Source organism: Bombus fervidus, chromosome 9 (assembly GCF_041682495.2).
Source record: "Bombus fervidus isolate BK054 chromosome 9, iyBomFerv1, whole genome shotgun sequence".
In the NCBI taxonomy this organism is placed as follows: Eukaryota; Metazoa; Arthropoda; class Insecta; order Hymenoptera; family Apidae; genus Bombus; species Bombus fervidus.
In genome coordinates this window covers 3348450-3367467 of record NC_091525.1, presented here as the reverse complement: position 1 = coordinate 3367467, position 19018 = coordinate 3348450, and the positions used below count along the sequence as shown (strand labels likewise).

Here is a 19018-nt window from a genome sequence, read left to right as displayed (position 1 = left end):
TAAATCTGTTTTAGCTGAGCGTTAGGTTCTTTTCTAAATCATTACCGGCTTCTGATGTTTTATCGTCGTCTTGTTTTTTGACGGGATCACTCTTAAAATATAACGATATGAGTATCAGTGCTAAAAAAAATGCATGAAGAATCATTAATGTATCAATGTCATGTATTCATGATTCGAGAAAGCTTACACTTAAAATACGTATGTATACATAATACAGAAGTATTTTGTAAATTATGTTTATAAAAGAAGTCAATTTAAGGACATGATGGATGAAATTAGAAAGAAAAAGATGTTAAAACAGAAATGCATTTCTATTAAAGAAAAAGTTGCAATGTTAGATCAGCTGAATTGTGGAGAAAAAGTAAAAGATATTTTTTACGTACATTAATAATATATTTTTTTTAATCAACTTCGTATATATGCCATTTGTTTTTAAAATACTATCCTATTTGATTGCTTTGTGGTTATCTGAAATTTATTTGATCTTTTCCGATTTCAGCCCATAAATTTTCAATCGGATTTATGTCTGGACTTTGCGGTGGAGTAATTAACATCTGCGGTGTGTTATATACGATCCATTCTTTCACAATTCTAGCAGTGTGCTTAAGATCATTATCTTGTTGGAAGTGGAAATCTTTCAATAATCCTAATTTACGGGCACTTCCTTTAAGGTTATTTTTTAAAATATTTGAATACTTATATTTATCAAGTATTCCATCAATAAATATCAAATTTGCGGTGCCACTGGCACCCATGCACCCCCACACCATGACCGATCGACCTCCGTGTTTCACTGTTTGATGTAAATGTCGAATTTCCAATTCCGTATTTGGTTTTCTCCACACATAGTTTTGACCATCTGAGCCAAAAATGTTAAACTTTGACTCATCCGAACAGATGACTTTGTCCCAAAAAGAATTATCTTTATCAATATAGGTTTTTGCAAAAGTCAATCTTTTTTTATGATTTACCGCATTAATATATGGCTTCTTTCACGGTACTCTGCCATGAAAATCATTGTTTCGTAAGATTGGTAGACAATTCCAGGTGAACTTCTTTATGAAACATATCAGCTACCATACTTGCAAGTTGAGGAGCGAATGTAGTAGGATTTTTTTTTAATTCGCGAATGATAATTTTCTCTCTTCCAGTCAATTTCTTTGGTCGACCTGATCGAGCTTTGTTTGCAAGTGTTCCCTCATTCTTTGACTTTTTTATGATATAATGTATTGTGGACTTATTTCTGTTCACAATTTAGGCAATCTCGTTATATGATTTGCCGTCCAAGTGTAATCGGAATATTATTTCTCTTTCACACTTTTGTTTCAGACTTCTTGGTATTCATTTTAAATACTATTGTGCACTTTTTGTACACTTTTATGTTACTGTTACTGAAACGATATCCTAACATCAAGTGAACGTGCCAATATTTTCATTTAGCAATGATGTTTACATTCGGTATAAAGGAAGATGAAAAACTATCAACAGTGTTACAGCGTTCGAAGACACTTATCATGAATATTTCTAATAAATGTATCATAACTCCTGTCTATATTATTGAATCGTTGTCACATTTTACTGATGTAGTCTTGAGACTTTTCCGTCACTATAGATACCAAATTGTTTTAACAAATTAGTTTAGTACACCTCATCTTATTAATTGAAATTTGTAAGTGTAAGCGTTCAAATACTTTCGTGAGCCACTGTATATGAAATCACATTATGTAAATGCGAATTCGTAAATAAATCCCATAGTCCAGGAAAATAAAAGAAAGTTAGTATCAGTTAAATTAAAGCTTTATAAATTTTCAACTTATCATCATTATTTGTATATTATTTTTCTCATTGCTTAACACAATAATAAAGATTTTATTAAAAAAATCTAAGCATTGTAATATTACTGTACAATATCACCTATTGACAAAATCCGCAATCACTTAGTTGCCAAGCCAATAGTATACAACAGTATACACATAAATACATACATACATATATACATACATACAACATTTTCTTAGTTTTGGATTAAAGAATACAGTATTTATCAATGATTATAATTACTAATGTATTATTCTGAAAAAGAGTCATATATCACATACATAAAAATACTTACAAAATATGTATATGCCAAAGAATACTAGATATACCATGACCAGCTTTAGAACTCTCCACTATGTCGTTACTGTAGTATCCCTCCCCTGCATCATAAATTTTATGTTTTATTCACCGAGTCGTTAATTCTTGTCCTGGTGTTACTCACCCTTTCGCACCCTGCCCTGAGGGCAGTGCAGAGTGACAAAAAGTCCCAATGTGATGGTGATGTGAGTGATCTTGGCAGGGATGGGCCTGCCAACTTCACCAAAATTCTCCACCACAGATCGACAAACCAGCAGGTACCCAAAAGTCCCAGCCACAAGCCTCCCATGTAGTTAACGACTAGAGGCAAACATCAGTCCCACAGGAGTTCCCCATGATGCTGTCCTATGTTTTGGGAACTCATACCTGCCTCGTGCTCTCCAACATAGTATGCAATACTATATTATTTTCTTCATTATTGTGGATGAATCCTGCAGACAGATATTCAAATGAGCTTTTAAGTCTGAGAAATACCTTAACAATAACAAACAAACAAAAATATTTGAATGTGCATACATACAAAATTTCATTATTTTGTCAGATGCAAATTATAGAAAACCTTTTAACTAGGAAGTTTGTTAAGAGTTTGAAAAAGCAAAACATAATATAAATATGATCTTTTTTTAGCTTCAAGAAAGTAACTTCATAAAATTTTGTAATAGACAATTAAATTAACATTAATTACATTTGTAGTAAAATTATTTACGATTGTTTAATAATGTGACATTCTAAATACCGAGAATGTTTAAGTAAGATATACTTATAAAAGTAGAAAATTATAGTGTAGATATGTGCCATCTGTTCATGTTTAACAAGAATTGGAAGAGTAGACAACTTAGTCATGTTCATAAGTGATGATATTAATATATGCTTTGGTATGAAATTGACTTTACCATGCTCTTGAGACTAGTTATGAGGGCAAATATGAACACGATTTTTTTAATATTACCAACAGTTTTGTTCATCCATTCTATTATATAATTCACTGTATGAATTGGCTCCTGAGTTATTCTTGAAAAAATAATGCTATGTATTACAATCGTTGACATGGAATATCATATATGCATATTGTTACCTGTCATGAAGACATAATAACCGCTTGGACTTAGTTTCCAAGATATTCGCACAAAAACTTCAATTTAATTTAGATTGATTACGCTTCATTCTGAGGTAAGTAGGTGGCCATATTTTTATAACCTAGCCCGAACCTAACCCAAATCTAAATTTAAATCATTGACGAGAAAGATAACCATCTTCAATAATGTATAAATAAATAAAGAAAAATGAGGGTTATAAATTGAGCTAGAGTAGTAAAATAATGTTTGATGAATCGATTAAAGTATGAAATGTTAATGATGTACTTTATTCCAATCCTCAATTGCTTAAAAATGTAAAAGATATACTTACCATCATTGAAAAGTTGTTTACAAAACGGAGGTTTATAGAATAAATTGTTAAATAATACATATAGTTTTAAACATAAACTGTTTTGTAACTTGAAAACTATAGCCGAGCGGCGGTTATATTTATATGTGCTGTGCGGTATCGGAAAGATGACTAATGGTACAGTACAAGGACAAGGTACTGCTCTGTGTTGTTTCGGTTGATATGTGACACTTTCGATCTATCGACCGCGTGCTTATCTTTATGATTGTGCTATGTGAAATATCCAATTAGACCCACATTCCTTACGCTAGACATTTTTCTAACAATGCATAATACATACATATATAGGAAAGATTTCAGAATATTGACTTTGTAACATTTACAAATTATGCATTTTCCGAAAAATTTTCTCAAGAACGTTTTTTTATATGTATATGAAATATATAAGAGGAGAAATGTGTACTTATGTATACATACATACTCATATGTACCTATATTTCAAATATTTAGCGATTTATGATTCAATGATTAGGAATTAATCACGTATAGCGTAAGGACAAATACAATGCTGGCACTGGTTTAGTAAAAAACTCCGGTTTACCCATATTAACGAAGTGGTAAACTATAAGTGAGTTCAGTTTGGGAATACTTCTCGTTTAACTATTTCTACGAAGAGCTCAAGGATGTGCGTTATCATTACTATTGTGAGCGATCATTATGAAATAACACCAATTCCTTGGATGTTGGGTTGAAATTAAAATAAAGTTGGGTTAGGTGGTTTGATACCATAGAAGAATAAAACGTTTGAACACACCTGACAAATGTCACTATTATTTCGTTTGAATTATTCTCTATAAAATTATAATTATATATTTTAAAATGATCTTTGCTAATTGTAGACGCTTTGGTAAACATATAAATACTTGTCAATACGTTACTATTATTTATTATTTATACATATACATAATGTTTACATGATACATATTATATATACGAATTAAATATTACATATACTTTCCGGTTAATAATTATCGAAATAATTTATTAATATTGTACAACGAGTATGTTTTCTTACATTATACATACACCGGTTTATTATAAGCAGCACTTAAGATAGTACGTGGAGACCGCAAGGGAGCGACATACGAAGCATAGCATACGACGATATGCTAAAAGAGAGTCTATTGTTCTATGCTCACGCTCGAGTTTCGTATTTCATACTTTGGGCGCCATCTAACTATTAGGTTGTCCGAAAAGTTTCTTTCGTTTTATAAAGAAATAGACGCACAATGTTTTTTGTTTTATATTAGTTTATTGAATTATGCATGAACATAATAATAGAAATATAACGAAATGGATCATATCTAATTCAATAAAATAATATAAAACAGAAATTGTTGTTCATTTATTATCACCATATGAAACGAAAGAAACTTTTCGGACAACCAAGTAAGATCAAGATAAACGGGCAATTAGCACCTTGATTACTAGCTCTAATAATAATAATAAACGGTATAATTGACACGAAAATTTTCAACGTGAATGTTGTTATTGTTTGTGATTTTCAAAAGAGAGTATGTATATGTCAATGTAGTGTATGGAGTAAGTATAAGTATGTATCTGTAAGAGTTATTTCCATACAAAATCTCATAAGATTAAAAAATGATTAATTTCTTAATATTCAAGTACATTGTTTTTTATTTTGAAATTAATCACGAAACAAGTCTTTGGTGAAATATGTTTAAATCAATTGCCGTAATAATACTAAAATGCAGAAATTAAGTAAATTAGCTTTAAAAGAATGTGTAATTTCTAAAGCATGCTCAGATTGTTAAGACATGCTAAGAGATTTGTTTATAAGATGTAAATGTACTGTTAAAGAGATGTATTTATATATTTTCTTGTTTTGTTACGTTTCGATTCGTATTGTATTTAAATGATTAAAATAAAACATGCCCACTGATAGATATGTTTGAAGGTTCCATGAGTTAGGGAGTAAAACTCGGTTAAGATAGTTGATTTTTCTCCTCGCGATGAAGTACTGTATTATATATATATTATATTATATATTATTATGTATATATAATATATAATAATGTATTATACATATATATATATATATAAAATATAATTTTGATAACTATATAATAATAGCCACAATACTGTAACTTAGATTACAAGTATTCATCAAGAACAAAATGAAAATTAGAAGTGTGGCTAACGTAGCGTATGCACAAGTAATTGAAAATTACATACATATTGCCATGCGACCGATATCGGTCGATCAAAAGCTCGATAATTCCTGATTGGAACTTCCTCGCTGCCAATTCGGTTATGGTTATAATCGAGCTATCCGGCTCGAAGACGTCAGATTCGTATGTTGATTCAACATTACCACCCAACCAGCTCTCCTGTCACGTACGACCTTTCGATTAAGTTAATTATTTTGAAACAGGAGGCCATTGCTATGAACGTGTATTGTCAATGATATAGCTCGCATGAATAATAAATAGGAATGTAACATGCCTAACAGTAAGTAGTAAACCAAAAAAATGTAATTAAACCAAAAAAATTTTGATACTACTAGTGATTAAAGTAGTTGGGATAATTAAAAGGATTAGAAAGAAAGGGAAAAAACTGTCACTAGTGGCAGCAACTTAATAAAGATATTTTATGAGTGAAAGATGATACAACGAAGAAAAATCGAATGGAGATTGGAAACAGATTATTAAATATACCTAGTGATGTTCGATTAAGTGTAGTATGTCGAGAGAGGAGTTGAAATACTGCCTCTAAATTAGAATAAGACTTTCATAATTTACGGGAGGAATATCGACTCGATATAATCTAGAGCGACGATATTAATTGACAAATTTTTAATATCTCCCTAAATTGATTCATAGAAAATTAATTACGTCTATTAATTATACCGAGGATACATATGGTCATTATTTTCATTTGATATGCTCGACGATAATGTGGAAATAATGACTTGACCTACGGGTAGTAAATTTTGTATAATGGTTAATACAATTAAAGTAATGTTTAAAAGCGGTCCTTATTAGAAGAATCTTCAAGAAATGCAATATATTAAAACTGTTAAAACCTTTGTTCTCATTGTCAGAGAGATAAAATTTTAGCTCTATTAGGTTACATGAAATATGTAAATCAAAATAATTATTAAAAAAATAATTTCATACTGATATTTTTTCTATAAAACGTTATACATATTGATTAAATGATTAATAAACGATTAACTCTTCCAATGAACAACATTTATAATTAGGAATATTTTACCTATTTTTTGAAAATTTAACGAACTTTTTATGATTATAATATTATATAAAATTCACTTAACATATGAATTTAACGTATAGCTTAATAGACCCTCACACTTGTGACTATAACTTATATTGTTAGCAAAGTTTGGAGAAAATTGTATAATTAGAGCGTAGAATCTACGGGTATATGTATATATAGCTATGTATGTTAAATCTCACAGATAAAATGAGAGATACATGTTGGCTGTTATAATTTCTACTAGATAATAGCTCGATAAATACTGTACATACCTTTTACTACATGATACAGACATCACAAAACCTTTTTATACTTGAGATCATTCAAGAGATCCATTACCTTTACGTGTCTACTATTTTATCTGTTATCTCTCTGCGTTCTTAAAACCTAGACACGTTTATAACTATTTCGCATGTTCTGTTTACATTAGTACGTAATTATATAATTACGCGTAAATTTATTTCGTAACATCATTTTGAAAATTGTAGCAAATTTTAGATTTTTGATATTTTTTTTCAATTCATACAACTATTTACAACCGATTGAAATGTTCCTTCGCCTTTCAAGAAACCGAAGAATATCGCGAATAGGGAATGAAACGAAATTTTGAGAAAGTATTTAGTATTATACGAAAGGAGCCATAAAGGGAAAAGACATTTTCATTTTGAACGAATGGCTCGCGCAACGAAGGCGATGCACGTGATTTTTAGCTGAAAGTTGCAAGAAGCATGAAGGCAAGAGAGAAAACGTTGCTTCTGTTGGCGATTGTTACTCGATCCGTACAAATGGAAATAACGTGAGCAATCAAACAACTACGGTGAAACGAATGTCGTGGTCGAATTGTTTTATAGAAAAATGTTTTTTCACGTTCGTAAAACCAGAAAACCGTTATTGAAATGGCATTGCGTCGTTTTGTCTTTTGGTGCGTTCTCCTTTGTTTTTGCTTTGATAAAAATTCCTTGAAGCTTTTACATGCGATTATTGAAGGAAATATCATTCATTTTCGTCGTGTGACGAAAAGATAGGAAAGATTTTCAAGTATGGTATAGGTCCAGATCGCAAAGGTTTCTAATTAATTTATAAATCCTTTTGGAATGATATCACTTAATAACCAGCATAACCGTTTCGGTCGACATTTCATTGGTTTAAAAACTTTCCAAATATCAAAGTACAATTAAAAGTTTCAACTTATCGTATCGTGCTTGTCTTCGTAAATACATGTTCGACAACAAAACGATGACTATGTACGTGTAACCGGTATATAACACCGTAGAGACATTTAATTTTAAAACACTACTGATTGGTTTTATTAATTGAGGAGTCAGATTAAAGGAGATTCACTTTTCTCTTTTTAATTATGTATCTCATTGATTTATTCGGAATGTCGAACAAACAAAGGAAATTATGATCAATATATCATTTTGAAAGAGAACAATTATTTAGGAAGAATCTCGAAACACAAGTAGGTCTCTTATCTTTAGATAAGTGGATCTCGCAGAAAAACGAAGACACAAGTATAGTAACGAAGATGAAGAGAAGAATGGTAAAAAGTATAAAAGGAGGAAAAGTCGATGTTCGAAGTGGAGAGAAGTTGGCAATAGAGTTCCAATGGCTGGTTACGGATAGGCTAGAGGAGGTTAGCGTTTCGAGTACGCGCTCTGCGTCCAAGCGTCGCGTCGCGTCGCGACGTGCGAGTATTGCGAGACGTCGTCGATCAGTATCGTGGAAGCGCGCGTCCCGTACCGCTCGGGCAACCCTTAAATCGCGTGCAACATTTCACAAAGAACGACGTTTCGTCATCGATGTGTGAAATTATTTGCAAACGAATCAAGTTTACGTCGAGATCTTGACATACCGGTGAGTCTTTTGTCCCAAAATTTTTCTTCAGATTGATAAAAACACAAGAAAAAAAGAATAAAGAGGAAAGAGCGTAGGAAACGAACGAATAATGTTTAAGAAAAAATACTTAAGAAAAATGGAAGGAAAATATAGGATAAGTAGGTAGTATACGGCGAAAAAAGTGTTATGAAAATATAGACTGAGAGAAACAGCTTCGGCTTTAGCACGTCCATTAACAGTGACATCGAGCAGACTTACAATTGGTTTTCCAAGTTACAATATGCTAAGTTATAGGGAGTATCGGACTAGTCTTGCTTCACGAAACCAGTATCATTGATAAACATATCGCGTCGAATCTATTACAACGTATATTCTTTACTTTTTCGCGAGCAATTGAAACTTGTTACCTGCGATCTATGTGTACAGTTGAAATTTTCATTGTAAAATACGTGACAAGTTTAATCATTTCGAAGAAGTAAATCCTATAGTCTCGGGTATTGTGCCTTGTGCCTAAAACACACTGTTCTCGTTATTTCTCTTTTTATCGTATCGTATATAATAAAATGATAAATCGTTGATGCATTAACGGATACCGTGAAACGAGATCTGAGATTTACCATTGTAAAAATAAAGGAATACAACTTTAAATAGATGAAACCGACAAATTGTTTCCGGAGCAAAGCGCTTGTGAAATTGAAACGCGACGTTGTGTCGCCTCGCGACTACAAACTGTCCAGCTATTCTTCGAGTCATGGAATCGACGAAATGCATGTGTGTGCGTGTGTGTGCGTGTATGCGTGCATACTATTACGTACATACATAAAAATATAAAACTCAATTGTTCCATGTGAAGTGGTTTAAACGACGTAGCAATCAGCTTTCGTTATCAATGAATTTTCCGTGGTCGAACGTTGCCAAAAAAACAAGGTGTCAAAGAAATTGAAAGAAAGTTTTCGCGAGTTGTAAAATGAAGAACTTGGACGTGTTCCGTTCTTTAATATACCTTGGTCCAAGTTCTTGGAATACTTATTAACGTTGTTACACAGGTATCTCTAGAATTTCTCGTCGTTACGTTATCGAATATCTGTATCGAGATCGAAGAAAGCTTGGAAGCGTCGAAACTTTGATTCAAAGCATTCGCAAGTAGCGAAAAGAGAGTGCTGCAGTCGTGGAAATTTCAAAGAGTGCAATCTGCGGCGTGGGAAGGGTGAAGTAGTTTGGTGAAACGTGCGTGGTAAATGAAGATATTCACCCATCGCGTCGGCGAATCGACGATCACGAACGATCTATAAACTCATCTGGTACACGGTTCCGCGTAATTGGGTCGAATGAAATTTTCGTCGAACCCCAATGGTTTGCAAATGGTTCGCAAATTAATGGTGTAAAATGCATTTTAAGCGGAGTACACGATCCTACATACTGCATCGTTAATATCTAGCGGATGTTGAAAACTGTGCATCGTCTACTGTGGTAAATATTATGCCTAGCTACATTTCCAATCGTAGAAACGTTGTAGTGAAACTCCAACCAACTAAAATTTACTTCTATGTTTCGATCGTTTGCCTTCTGTCCAGCGAAGAACCAACAAAGAACCAGCGACTACTTTATGATCTGAAACACTTAGTTTCGGAGCTTGCTGTCGCGCCGCCATTGTTAAACCAGATAGGTACATACTCATCTTATCACAAATTATGTGCGCGGCTCGTCCGTTGTTTAATTGCCTTTCCAACGATGTCTGTTCGTAGTATATGCTCGACGTACATACATATTCCGTGATCTTTTACTAATCCATGAAAATAAACGCGGACGACGCGGGAGGTTTAAAAGATTTTACACGAACGTGCTCGTACGGATTCGTATCTGTGGTGGAAAATCACGCATCGGAGGAAAGCCGGGTACGCGTCGATCCTGTAATGAAAACTGACAGTGTGTGACGAGGCGGGAGTTTCGACGGTTCCACTGGCGATTTCATAATTACGACAATTTATGAACAACCACCAGCGGATCGCGATCTGTTCAAACTATATTTAATAACATTCAATGTCACGTGGGTGTAATTAAATTTTCCGAAATACACGACCAGCTGATTCGCGTTCAAATAAAATGTAATGATTTTGAAAATTTGAAATTTTTACGACGTTTATGTTCCCCTAGTAGCCAATCTGAAAGATTTGTTGCACGCTAAACCGAGAAAAGGCTCGGAGGAAAAGTGATACAAGCGATACTAAACGATATTTAATTCGAGAAAACCCTAACTAATCTTAAAATAGTTTAATAGAGAAATTTGTATGTTTCTAAACGTTAAAACACATAGACTTTTGTACTCATAAAAGTGAAAAAATATACAACAAAGTCCTTAGATTTAGATAGGGATGTCATATATATACGCTTTTCGTATATGTCTCACTTTTGGAAAAAATGCTCTTGTATTGTTTTTTCACCGATGTAAGGCTTAATTAAAGGAATAGAAAGAAATCGAAGCTGATATTTAGTGTATCGTAGAAAAGAGCTAGCGTGCTTCTATATTCGTGGTCCAATGAAAACCCCTTTTCGTATGAAATGGAGGTGAACAGAGGAAGGAAAGTTGATACGCATTGCTGTAATATGTATGTGTATTCCGAAGTCGACGGGGTTAACGGTTAGGTTAAGCGCGTCGCGACGATTCAAGGGGAAATAATCGTTGCCAATAAATGTAATTCTTGTTGGCGAACTTGTAAATATGTCTAATTTATGTTACCGAGGGTCGTCGAGGCTCGATCTTGATGCGCCCGCGAGCGTAAAGGAACGTGATAACATTGCTTATTTAAAAAAAATCGTCGCTACGATTACCCAACAATTTTATTATGCAAAAGAGGAACCGTGTGCTGATCATCGTATCAAACATCGATCGTCGATCGATTGTCACGATACTCGCGTTCTGTATCAGCGGGACATCGAGGATGTATTCGCTGTTCGTGTCAATCGAGCCTAATAAGTACTCGCTATTGCTCGAAAATTATTTTACCGAATAATACCTATGGCAACGATGTCCTTTCCTGAAATAACGAATGCAATGGGAAAGTGATAAACGAGTGGTGATAAAATGCAAACAATAACGATAGGTTTGTTTGCGTAAGAAAGCAAGAATCTATCAACTGCGGTAGAAGACAAAGATCAGGCTAGATTTGTTCGGAAAAGACGACGTCTCTTTCTTCTTGACTTTTGACGAATAAGTTTCTTACAACGATATGGTATTGAATAAATTAAACGTCGACGATGCTCGATTGAAATTTTCTATCGTTCCTCGATAAGCATTTTATTTAGGTACTTTACGTTAATATATTTTTCGACGTCGATTTATATCATTTTAAAGTTAACGGTTCAGACCTGAAGATTGTATGAAACACAATAATATTTCGCTCTACTTTCTAGATAGTCTTAGGTTCGTTGTCAGCTTGTAATATTCTTTTGTATGACAGTTAATCGTTTCTAAATGATAATAGAATTTACTTTATAGATATCGATTAATAACCTCATTAACTCTATGAATACAGCTGCGATATGTTGTGATGTGAATAGTTACTAGCTAATTCTAATTCTGTACAGAACATCCTTAGTTTTTTACGGTTATTTTATGCATTTCGATGTAAATTCGTTCACCGATATGCTATTCATCGACGTAGATCGTCTTTTTCATAAAAAATCATGCTACTAAACTTGCTACATCAATGTAAAAGCTATCTTTATAGCAATATAAAGATATAAATTTACGTTGCATTCAAACATAATTGATTTACCTGAGAGTCAGGCGAGTTATTAGATTTAATTCTTCGCCTTTTTTCTAACTGTTCGAATGCTAAGTTTATTACATACTAGTTTCGATTCGAATTTCGTTGCAATTCGTTCAACTGTTTTATATAGATCACAGTTTTAATTATAACACATTAACTTTAAATATGGATCAACTTTGGAAATGTAATAAAGAATTCCATGTGGGAGAATCGTTGTTTCACGAGATCTCTTCTCGTTTCCCTCATTGTCGACGATTGTATCAATATTTGCTGTAAATTATAATCTGTATACATATTACTTTAGCAGTATTATAATCGCATGATATTTAACACGAGATATCTACTTATGAGTTTAATATACATATGTATGTATGAAAAATACATCTTACGAAACATTAATCATATTTACATCCTACTACATTAATATTATAAAACAGCGCGAGTAACCAACTGCTGCTGTGCTGGAATATACATATGCAAAATGCATTCTCATTTGAAATATTATCAAGCTCAGAATTCTAACTACGGTAATGTAATGTATATTCATCTATACAATCTGTTGTTGTTGAATCGGAAATTCACGCTATGATTTTATCGAATTCTGTTCTTGTTACAATTTGTTACGATATTTTGAAATTCTTTCGATAATTTACATATTTCTTTTTTACGTATTTTTCTTACATATTACTTATTTCGTATAGAACGTTACTGTAATTTTTAATAACATTTCAGCAGTTGGAAAGTGCAGCCCTATATCGCTGTCAATTGGAACCATAGAAAAGTTTTCCATTCATTTTTAATCGGTTAATTCGTTGGTTCTTCGTTAAATCGCCATCAATATCGCCGATGGTTGATAGTGTTAGTTAAGATGGTGTTATGCCGTAAAAGGAACAACAAGGATGAAAGGTATCCCTCCGATAGAAACAAGTAACCAGCCAAGAGAAAAGTAAAAAATAAACGAATAAACAATTTAACCGCTATGTTTTCTGTTTCTGAAGAAAAACGAGAGATTACAGTTTGAAATTCTATTCATTTTTTATCGTATTTTAATTACTATGAAACTCATAAACACATATGGTTTATAAACGTAGACTATGTCTATTGCGTAACAAAGATCATGCAATCTATGAACCTACTCAAATTTTATGATATATCTACAGGTATACATATATACTCGATAATTGCCATTATATATACACACACACGTGACATTAAGTTGTGACTTTACAGCGATGGCACTGAATGTTAAAACAGTGCATTCAATTGTAGTCCTTCTCCCTCATAAAGAGAAAAATCATGACTTTCTGCCACGTGGAAACGTACCGTAATAGTAAGTAGTAAGTAGTAAGTAGTAAGTAAGTAGTAAGTAAGCAAAACATTTAAATATTGACAAATAAATTAAAATATGTTGTTTTACACAGACTAATACAAAAGTAACTGTTGACTAAATTCTAACGAAGATTCATATTGATCGTCGTAATATGTTACATATACATTGGTGATAGCGCCGAGACAGATATTCTTGTCAAGAAGTCAATGAAATCATATGGTTTGACAGTTTCGGAATCCTGTTGAGAGCGTCGATCACTGCCATTGCAAAGGACAATGCGATCGAGAATCACGAGTCTAAGGACATTTCTGATCAAATCCAGTTCAAATCTACTGTAGTTCACTGATTATTGTTCACGAGTTTCAATCGAGGAACGCTGATAAACCGAGCATTCTGTCAAGTGCACTATCCACTGTACGTGATATTGGAAAGAGACCACTGCCTGCTGTCTCGTCGGAAAAGATGAGAGGACAAAAAGAGTCGACAGATTAAATATCAGATACATTTCTTCATTTTGAAGAAATTATTGTCGTTTCGTTCCTATATCGCGTAATCGACAGCCCAAAGAGAGTTTATTGTTATTGTTAGAATAAGCACGTGAAATGTGGGCGACATGGAAAGATGAGAAATAGTACCAGATTTATGGATGGAGTATAAGTATAAAGCATTCGAGATACGCCTGAAATGTGAATAATAGCATTGGAAAAGATACTTTGATTGAAAGCTATCTATCAGAGAGATAAAAAGTGTAGTGCATGACCCAGGAGATTCTGGTATGTCAAAGAAATCTGTACAACGGTATTTATTCAGGAAAAATATTGTGCCGTTTGTCATTCGACGTTGGTAAAATTCTTCCAATACTGAGATTAGTACGTTGTTATGGTTGTTATTTTAAACGGCTGACCTTTTAGACTTATACTTTGGACCTCTATACCTTGGGGTACGATGCATTACCTACAACAAAAGAATTTAATACTCTAAAAATAGTCCTTAACGTTTTTTATACATGACATAATACTGTTTGCAGTAATACATTTTGACACGTCTTGTCCCCATTTCTTATTGAATTATTGTCCTGTTCAATTATTATATCGATTTACGTGTTAATTAAAACGTTTAATTGACCACCACTGATCAGGACAATGGGGCAAACAGCGTGTTACAATTATCAATTTCCTACATAATTATTGTGGTTTACCAGAATCATCGATTAAGTTTGCGTCCTGTGTCGTAAGCGAATGTGTATCGTTTTTAAATATTCACTAGGATTGAACGGAGAGTATGTAATATCTCAGATTTCATAACTTGTACAAAAATCAAGGTATTTTAACGGGAGAAGAACACAGATCATGCTTAAATATAATTATGTTACTACAGTTTTATTTGTAATATTTTGTTACGTCGTATATTTTCTATACTCGTAACCGATAATTGCTTTCTTTACCACTTGTCTCTTTTAACCCTCTTACCGTTAGTTCATCTGATATTTTGGTTTTTCATTTCTAATAAGATTTTAACAAATTTAACGACACTTTATTTTTATAAAATAAGTTTTTATAGCAGAGAAGATTTCTTTTGGACTAACGAACAGAAATATGTTATATGTTTTGCTTTAGTAATGAAATTTTCATTATTTTTAAGAAAAATATGTTAGTTAATAAATAAGTGTCTTGAAAAATGCATATTTCCCAAAATATTTTTGGCCAGTGCATAGAAAATTTGAAAGGTGCTAAGAGGTTGACGATCGAAACGAGTTTTAGAAAAGCGTCATGAAAGCATCCTGTGTTCGACTGTTCAACTTTCAAGATTTTCTTCAGATTTTAGGGATGGAAGGCTTGAAAATTCAATTTCGTAGCATGTTACTTAAAAAGCGACGCGACGCGTAATTTGGAGGAAAATGGTATAATCGAATATACTGTTTATAATAAATTAATAATATAGTATAGATCGAATCTTAATCTCGCGACTGGTTAGGTCACGAGTGACCACGATAGTGCGTGGGTTAGATACGTTAACCGTGCAAGATCACTGATAACCTTTAGCACGTGAAATATAACTAAAAAACATTTAATTCTACTAGTTAATAATACTATTTAACAGCGGTTTCTATTTGATGCAACAACTATCGAGAATCGCGATATATGAAATTTATAGCCGAGATCGGATTCGTAAACCATGACGGGAAAGTTGTCACTTATAGTATACGCGTATCGTTTCTTGCGGTCGTGGATTGAATCGCCGAATTAATAGAAGTGAATTGCCGTAAGGCTATACGATGCATAAGTATTCTAGCCGGAGGCCTGTCAGGATGCCTGGAAGCACGGAAGTTTGACGAAGGTTGTTCGTCGGATGGTAATAAATCTTATTATCTTAGTGAATCCGGGCTAATACATCGGGTACTTTGTGTCGCGAATTCAGCTCGAGAAGCCCGGAATATTTCTCTATGCGAGAAAGGAACATGATTATTTATGAGCGTTTTAACTGCCCTGCAAATCTCAATTCGCACTTAGTATGGTGAAGAATCAGTTAATATTTATTTATTCGTTAAAATGTCTTAAAAGAACAATTATGTATATATTGATATATGTTGAACAGTTGATATCAATATTAATTACTAATACTGGTGATATTTATGATCCCGTGTTTCCGTTCCTATTAGGGATGCACTATGTAAGTAATGGAATTCGAAATTTACTAAACGAATTTAATATCATTCGTATTAACCATAAGGTGTTAATTTAGAGCTACAGAGTTTTCTCACTTTTAAAACCTTCGAATTATGATATTTTCTACAAATATTTACTATATGTATGTGTAATGTATGCTGTCGAAACAGATCGATCGTGAGTATTCTCTGAAAGATTTTTTCGAGTAACGGATAGTTGTGAAAGGAGAATGAAAATGAGTAAACATGGAAAGATTAAAATAGACCAGCTAGCACACACGAGCACAAACATAACAGCGTTTGGCTCGATTTGAAAACTAGCGTATAACGTGCCATAGTCGCAGTTGTTAGTTTCTGGTCTCATCCGCGAAACTATTTTAAGAGTTTTAAAGTCCTAAATGGTGAATTCCATCATTTCGCAAAAGTTTTTAGATAATATGCACGTTTGTGTATTTCTGATTTTGTAATGTTGCGAAGGATATACGGGTAAATATACCGAAAAGGGTACGTCTCGTTGATTTCAATGACTTAAAAATACATTATAGAGAATAGCATTTCGAATAACTTCATATTCATAAAAATTGCTTCGATGTTTTCAAGTATGGTTGTAAAGTTGGATTTGCTTCGGGTTAAATAATACATGAACAAACAATGCTGTAAGAAATTTAGGGCTTCGTATATCATTATACATTAATTGGAAACATTTCGGCCATAATATCGAAAGACGCAGTTATGCGATTACCATAGTTAAAACGCCGTTGAAATAAAAATTCAGCGACATACCCGGCATGTTATTTGATTATTGATTTCTTATTCTTTAATTAATTCGTAACACAGACTCGATTCCAATACTACGATGAATGCTATTTCTGAATTCTACGCATATCCCGAGTTGACAGACAATTTATCTATTATTAAGCGACAATACAAGCGACAATACAAGCGACGATAAGTAAGAGGTTATTACCAGGTAATTTAACATTGTAAATCGAGTTGAGGACTTTTCGAGGATTGGGGTTAGGTTGTTTTGATCGTGTTTTAACGGCAAGCGCCTGCGCGTTTATAGTACACTGATCTTACAAGCAAAGTTATTTGGACGTCTAACAAATTAAAATTGGAATACTTTAGAAGAATTTCTATACCTTTTAATATTAATTCTCGGATTAGAAAGTTTAGACTTATGCACATTTAACTGCCAAGTCATAGTGCAACCAATAAGAACGTTATGAAAGTATGAGAGAGATGGAGAATGCTTCCACATTTTTTTACAGAGAACGCGATATTTCAAATTAATCTACAAAGTTTCTAGGAACTTTTATATCATAAAACTACTTGCGCAACATTTCTCATAGAAAATTGCGTTTCTTTTTCAAGTTTTATAAAAAATACTCTAAAAGTATTTGTATATGACAAATCATAAATACAGAAAACACAAGCAATTATTTGAATTTTTTATCGAAATATATCAACCTCTCTACCAAGCAGTAAAAACCGAACCGTAAATTTAAGAATATTACGGTTATTTTGCTTTTGTACTTAGGATACAACTAGCATTGAAAGTATTATACGCATGTATATACTTATAATAAAATTCATTTTATTATCATGGGGGACGATTTTTTACTACATACATTAGTATATTAATACTATATATACTTATTTATATACATATACTTATTGTATTATGTATGCACTTGTATTATTTAACACACATTGATTTATATGTATAGGCGACCAACATGTGTATAATTCTGATGTGTACCACACGATGGCCGATGAATTTATAGATGTATTAAATTTTGATTCGGACATAAAGCTAATTCTGACAAGGTACTCGTTGATTGATTGTTAATTTGAAGTGTTGCAAATAATCGATTTTGATTTCTCTTTAGTTGTAAGTATCGTAGCGAGTAGGTGCGAGATTTTGACCGGTCAGGCCAATCGAAATATAACCTTTGTTGTTATACATACTATGTACATACGATGTATATCCCTTTACTGTGTCTCAACGCTGCCCATCTAAACTTTGTTTATCAAATCGAGAGACGTTTCCTTTATCTCATATAACCCTCGGGAGTTATAAAACACTGCGCGTAAAGCGCTAAAATAGCGGTAAAACAGAAAATGTGAGGAATCGACTACTCTTTTGATCGTTGCTTAGAAAGTGAACCTTTGAACAGCCAAAATATAACAACTTTGTAATGACAATTTTTTATCTTAAATTCAAGAGAGAAACATTCTAGTTGCAGATATTTAGAAATACTATATCGTTTTGAGAGTGAATTTTTGCAAATTTAAAAATTTACACTTTTTGGCATTTATCGATCGTTTCGTATCGCGAATCAACACATACGAATGTGTATTATGTGCAGAAACTTTTGTTACTATCTAGATTCTGTCGTTCTTTGTTTTTTCTAATTACAGCCCCCATGTGAAACGTATACTTGGTCGGAATGAAGTTTTTCAATACATTTAAAAAGATAAGTTATTTTATATAGACGTAGGAGGGAGTTGTTGTTACCAAGGGACTAATAGCATAACCATTGTCTGAAAACCGTTGTCAACGGTTTGGAAATATCAATTGATGTCATC

The 19018-nt window shown here is 32.9% G+C and overlaps 1 protein-coding gene across 3 annotated transcripts in view; it reads left to right on the top strand.

The window, feature by feature from the left end:
• Positions 1 to 8411: 8411 nt before the first annotated feature.
• LOC139991053 (tachykinin-like peptides receptor 99D) overlaps positions 8412 to 19018 on the top strand; it is a 65766-nt gene continuing 55159 nt past the window's right edge. For 2 of the 3 annotated variants that reach the window (XM_072010839.1, XM_072010836.1), the window contains exon 1: positions 8414 to 8679. The gene's annotated coding sequence lies outside the window, so the exon portion shown is untranslated. Of the gene's footprint in view, positions 8680 to 19018 lie in introns of all 3 variants that reach the window. The other variant, XM_072010838.1, reaches the window with a different exon arrangement.